The following is a 7,132-nucleotide window of genomic DNA, read 5'->3' as shown; positions in this document are numbered from 1 at the left end:
ATGTATTTGCATTCATAGTAGGGCTAATCGTCTATGAATCCAACCTTCTAAAGGGGTTTTCTTTCATGAAATCGCTTATATATGTTTCACAAGGTATGAATCAACATACTTGGGTCTGAGACGTGAGTCCATAAGGATCGTACTATGAATCTAAGTCCATTTGGACAATCATCATAAGGAAATATTCGACAGGATCATTTTTATTGGTTATCTGTATTTATTGGTGCAAGACATGCTATAGGGATTATCTATGGGTCTTATTTCATAAGTACGCAAGTAAAAATCTGCAACTATTATCTCTCAAGGTAATAATTGCTTAAGAGTCTTATTTATAGACATTTATCTCTCAAGGTAAGAATTTGTGGGTATTATCCACTACAATGTTAAATGTCTATAAATATGTATTTCTGATCACATGAAATTTCATAAGAGAAAGCCTTCTATGGGAAAGACCGTGTAAATGTGAAATCTCTTATTTTTGAGCCGGTTGTAATAGCTTCAGGGTAGTCGAACAAGCTGAATTGTTCTCCAAAATATACCAGAAATGAGTGAAGGTGCCATCAAGATAATGTGTCACGTACAAGCTAAGTAAATTTATAAAATGTCAAGACTACCCTAGTAAGATTAGCAAACTGACCTAGTAGATGAAGCAAAACATAAATCCAAAACCATGAAAAGCAAGATTAGTAGCATTATGCAGATACAAGGTATGGTCATCTCACCATTTGAACATACCAATTATTTGTTATATATTGCAAGTATGATGATTGGAACAAGGATTTGAGGAGGGACCAAGCTAGAATTTGTTGAGTTTGGTGGCTTTGATTATTAGTTGTAATATGCATACAATGGGCCAATCCAGAGGCGGAGTCTTAGGGTCATAGTTGAATGTAATTGATAAGTGCTAAAAGTAACATGTTTTAACATCATTCTTAATACATTTTTGGGTGAACACCCGATGTTAATTGTGAATTTTATGCTTATAATCCTTTAAATTCATGTTTTAATGCTTAATAGAGCATTTTAGAGCAAAATAAATGAAAAACAAGCGAGAACCGGAGCATCGAAGCAAGCCAGAAGAGCCACATGAGCTGAGCCATTTCACACGACAAGACCATATGGCCTTGTGACCTATACGGGTGTTTGGTAGGCCGTGTCAATTTCACAGGATTACATACCGAACAACAGAAAATCACAATTTTTAGGTTTTCGGGCATGGGTAGATCTATATATGAAAAACTTAAGAATATATGAGTGAGCCGTCAGAGAATACTCAAGAAAATAACTCGAAAAACAAAATTGAAGCCAACTTTGAAGCAGATTTCTGTCAAGATTGACGATTCCCAGTTGATTTCTCAGGAAGTTATCATGAGTTTCTTTATTTCTTTTGGTTATACTGTATCTTGGATGTTTTTATTTTCAAGTATGAACTAATTTTATAAATACTTAGAGAGATGAACCTTATGATGGATTTTGTCGGTTAATTTTTTATTTTAAGCAATAAATAATTCGTTTCTTGTTCTCAATTATGTGTGCTTAATTCTTGGTTTAATATTTCTAGATTATTGAACCATGTTCGATGTGCTTAAATCGGTGGTTGAATAGACCTTGTTTAAGAGTAGATCTTGCATAATTGAGTGGAGTTGCATGCAATCTTAGAAATAAGACGACATAAATCTATCGGATTAGAGTCAAATCTAATAGGGGAATCCAAACCATAAGTTAAGGCAATAATAGGGGTTTTAATTAGAAATAAATTTCAATTAATCAACTTAGAGTCAGTTGCTCTTATTTTTGAAAGGGATATTACATAATTTAGGGATTTCTACAGATCAATGTGCTAAGTAAAGAAATTGCATAATTTAGATTGATAGAGACAGATAAAACCTAGCCAGATTCTTCTTGGGTATTGTTTCATTTCTTGGTTGTAATTCGATTACTTTTGTTATTTTTTCTTTATCGTGTTCGTTAGTAATTAAATTAGTTAATTTTAGTTTTCTAATTAATCACTCAAATTATTTGGTTAAATAATAGAAAGACTTTAATTACTAGTACTTGTAGTTCTCGTGGGAACGATATCTTTGCTCATCGTAGCTATACTATTAATTGATAGGTGCCCTTACCTTAGTAAAATTTTTAGTTAGTCTCATGACACATCAAGTTTTTAACATCGTTGACTAGAATATTAGGAAAACTTTATTTCTATTAGTTTAGCCATTTTTTATTTTAATTACAATACTTTTTTTAATTTAATTTTTAAATTATGATTTTTCTTTTCTTTGATTCATACAGGTTCCCTTGATTTATGATCAGATGCAGCCCGTTAGAACCATTAGTTTCTTTACAGCGAGATCGAAAAAAATTGCTTCCAAAAATCAGAGAGAAGTTAGAGAAGCAAGGGAAGGTCAATAGATTGCAATAGACGATCAAGAGCAAAAGCACATTATTGTGGAGATGGATAATAATCCCGGTAATCAGCAACTTCCTGTACGTCTTGCTCCTCGAACTATGTATGACTATGCTAAGCCCACGATAATTTGTGCTGAATTGAGTATTATGAGATCGAATATTGCTACAAATAATTTTGAGATTAAGTCAAACATAATTCAGATGGTACAACAGTATGTTCAGTTTGATGGGTTGCAAGATGAAGATTTGAATGCTCATTTAGCTAACTTTTTGATATCTGCAACACATTTAAGATCAATGGCATTACTGATGATGTCAGATGCTTATGATTGTTCCCATTCTTTTTTAGGAATAAGGCAAAAAAGTGGTTGAATTCACTTTCATAGGTCCCATCACTACTTGGGCGCAAATGAATGAAAAGATTTTGTTGAAGTATTTTCCACCAGCCAAAATAACTGAGTTGTGGAATGACATCTCATATTTTGCTCAATTTGATCTTGAGACACTTTACAGTACATGAGAGAGATTTAAGAATCTATTGAGAAGGTGTCCTCATCATGGATTACCTTTGTGGCTTCAAGCTCAAACTTTTTACAATAGTTTGAACCCCTCAACTGGGTAGATGGTTGATTCAACAACTGGTGGAATATTGAATAACAAAACACTTGAGGCAACCCAAGAGTTTATTGAGGAGATGACACTGAATAATTATTAGTGGCAAGTTACAGGAGCAAAGCGTGCCAATGTAGCTGGAGTTTTTTATATTAACGCAGTCTCTATGTTGGCAAGTCATGTTGAAGCTCTTGGTAAGAAAGTTTATGGTTTGAGTTTAGCTAAGCAGGTGAATTTGGTAATGCAATGTGACGCAACTGAAGCAGGGATGATCAATCTAAAATGTTTGCCCTCCAAGTCTAGCATGGAGCATGAGCAAGTCAACTTTATGGGTAATAATACTATACTTCAAAATAACTCCTATATCAATAATTATAATCCAAGATGGAGGAATCATCCGAATTTTTGTTGGGGTGGTCAAGGAAATCAAAGGTTACAACCCCTCCGGGTTTTCAGCAACCTTATTAGAAAGAAAGGAAACTGTACCTTAAGGATATGTTAGGTAAATTTATTTTAGTGTCCGAAACTTGATTTTAGAACACTAAAAAAACTTAAAAAAAATTAGTAAGTATCAATTCAGGGATTGGAAAACCAGATTGGATATCTTGCTAAAATGGTTTTAGAGAGATAGCAAGGTAACTTACCTAGTAACATTGAACCCAACCCAAAAGGGCATGTAAAAGCAGTTACGTTGAGGAGTGGGAAAGTGTTGTCCAAACTTGAAATGAAGCTGAAATAAGAAACTGATGAGAAAGATAATAGGGTGGCAAAGAACGAGAAGATTCAAACATTGGTGCTTAAGGAATACAAGCCACCAATTTCGTATCCGACATAGTTGAAAAAATATCACATGGACAAACAATTGGGTAAATTTCTTGAACTTTTTAAACAACTACATATTAACTTGCCTTTTGTTGAAGCTCTTTCGTAGATGCCTATATATGAAAAATTTTTAAAGGAGTTATTAACAAATAAAAGAAAGTTAGAATAGTTACCACTGTGGAACTGAATGAGGAGTGCTTGACCATTCCCCAAAACAAACTACCCACTAAGTTGGAAGATCCAGGGAGTTTTACTATCCCTTGTTTTATTGGTAGTTTAAATATTGAAAAAGCATTAGGTGATCTGGGTTCTAGTATAAATTTAATGTCTTATAAAATGTTCAAGCAACTTGGTCTCGAGGAACCAAAACCCACTAGGATCAGTATTCAATTAGCTAAAAGATCTGTTAAACATCCTAGGGGAATTATTGAAGATGTACTTCTGAAAGTAGATAAATTCATATTCCCTATTGATTTTGTTATACTTGACATGAATGAGGATATTGAGGTGCGTTTGATTTTAGGTCGACCCTTTTTAGCCACTGCAAGAGATATTATTGACACGAGTAATGGTAAACTTGTGCTTAGGATAGGTGATGAGGAAATTGTTTTTCAAATACATGATGCCATGAGAGTTTCTAGTGAGCAAGATGATTCCTATTATTTTATCGATTCTTTTGATTATGAAATTCATGATTCCTTGTAGGAAATTGTTCACAGGGACACATTGGAACTGTGTATTGTTCGAGGTTTGGAGGTCAATAGAGATAATTCAGCAACAAGTGAAGTGAGAGTCAATCTGGATGCTAACGAGTTTTCACTAAGACAAAAGAGTTTGAGACCATTGAGGTAAGTAAGGAACTGAAGTCGAAACCCTCCATTGAAGAACCTCCTAAATTGGAGCTGGAACAACTACCAAGTCATTTGAAGTATGCATTCCTTGGAGAAAAATCTACATTGTCAATAATTATAGCTTCAAACTTAAAGCCGCATGAAAATGAAGAGTTACTCCAAGTGCTAAAGTAACACAAAAGAGCTATAGTCTGGAAGATTTTTGACATTAGAGTGATCAATTCTTTTTGCACTCACAAATGGAAGACAATTATAAGCTATGTGTGCAAGCTCAAAAGAGGTTAAATCCCAACATGAAAGAAGTTGTAAAGGATGAGGTAATTAAATTTATAGATGTTGGATTTATTTACTCTATATCTGATAGTACTTGGGTGAGTATTGTGCAGGTTGTTCCTAAGAAATGAGGAATGACTATTGTGGCTAATAAGAAAAACGAGTTGATTCCAACAAGAAGAGTCACTAGGTGGAGAGTCTGCATTGACTACATGAAGCTGAATGATGATATAAGGAAAGAACATTTTCCTTTGCCGTTCATGGATCAAATGTTGGAGAGGTTGTTTGGTCATAGGTACTACTGCTTTCTGGATGGACTTTCTGGCTATTTTCAAATCTAGATAGCCCCTAAAGATCAAGAAAAGATTACATTTACTAGTCCATAAGGTATATTTGCTTACGGAAGAATGCCTTTTGGATTACGTAATGTCCTTGATACTTTTTAGCGATGCACAACGATGCATGTTAGCCATCTTTGATGAATTCGTGGAAGGCATCATAGAGGTATTTATGGACAACTTCTCTGTATTCTATAATTCTTTCCATCTATGCCTTAAAGATTTGAAACAAGTTTTAATGAGATGTGAGGAAACGAACCTTGTGCTTAATTGGGAAAAGTGTCTCTTCATGGTTCAAGAAGAGATTGTTTTGGGTCACAAAATTTCTAGTAAAGGGATTGAGGTTGATAAAGAAAAAATTAAAACCATTAAAAAATTACCTCCCCCTAGTTTAGTTAAGGCTATCAGAAGTTTCTTTGGACATGTTGGGTTCTATAGGAGATTTATTAAAGATCTTTCCAAAATAGCGAAGCCTTTAACTAATTTTATAGAAAGAGACGTGCCACTTAATTTCAGTTAGGAATATTTAGAGGCATTTAAACTTCTTAAGGAAAAATTAATCAATGCCCCGATTATGGTTGCACCTGATTAGAATTTATCCTTTGAACTAATGTGTGACGTGAGTGATTTTGCAGTAGGTGAAATTATTGGGCAGTGAAAAGACAAACATTTTCAATCAATCTATTATTCTAGCAAGACTTTGACAGATGCAAAAGAGAATTATATAACTACAGAAAAAGAATTTCTAGTTATGGTTTTTGCATATGATCAATTTAGACTTTATTTAATATTGTCTTCAATTATTGTGTATACTGACTACTCAGCTTTTCACTACCTTCTTACTAAACCGGATGCAAAACCTAGACTTATAAGGTGGATTTTATTGTTTAGGAATTTGTTTTGGAGATTAGAGACAAGAAAGGAGATGAAAATCTTGCAACAGACCACCTCTCAAGGCTTAAGAATCCACATCTTAAAAAGCTTGATGAAGATGCGATAAATGACTGGTTTCCTAAAGAGCAAATTTATGCGATAATTGATTCTGAAGTCCCTTGGTTTGTAGATATTGCGAATTACTTGGTTGCTAATATTCAACCAAAAGTTTATCTTATCATAAAAATAATAATTCTTTGTTGATGTGAAAAACTATTTTTCGGAGGATCCATTTCTTTTTTGTGTGTGTGTAAATCAGGTGATTCGATTATGTGTTTTAATACCAGAAGGGAATAAAATTTTGGAGCATTGCCACTTTGGACCGATGAGAGGACATTACAGTGGGGTTAGAACAACATATAAAGTCCTTGAATCAGGTCCTTATTGGACCACATTGTTCAAATATGGTAATAGGTAAGTAAATTTTGAGGACGAAATTTTCTTTTAGGGGGCAGAATTGTAACGCCCCAAAATATTTCATTTCGTTGTTATGAAAATATGACAAAAATATATGTCTGCTTCAGTGGTTAAGTGTTCTGGGTGTGTGTATGATGTCCCAAATTCAAGCCTTGACTTGGGAAAATTTTGGTATTTTTATGAATAAAGCATTATCTCTGGTCAGTAGGTTTATAGTTAAAAGTTGGTAAAATATATTAGAATGGGCCTGCTGGTCTGGTGGCTTAGGCGTGTGTTGACGGCTAGGAGGTATTGAGTTCAAGTCCTTGCGTGAGCAGGGGAATTATTTTTTGTTGCTTGGCCGTGTGCTGTGGTGTAGTCTTAATCAAATTGAAATTTTGAGTGGTGAAGTTGTTGTGGGTGGTTAGGGAGAGAATTAAGGAGATAAGTTGCCATATTTTTAGGATTATCTTTTTGTTTATTTTTTTCAAATTTCAG

This window comes from Gossypium hirsutum, chromosome D08, assembly GCF_007990345.1.
Source record: "Gossypium hirsutum isolate 1008001.06 chromosome D08, Gossypium_hirsutum_v2.1, whole genome shotgun sequence".
Taxonomy (NCBI): domain Eukaryota; kingdom Viridiplantae; phylum Streptophyta; class Magnoliopsida; order Malvales; family Malvaceae; genus Gossypium; species Gossypium hirsutum.
This window is presented reverse-complemented; position numbering follows the sequence as displayed.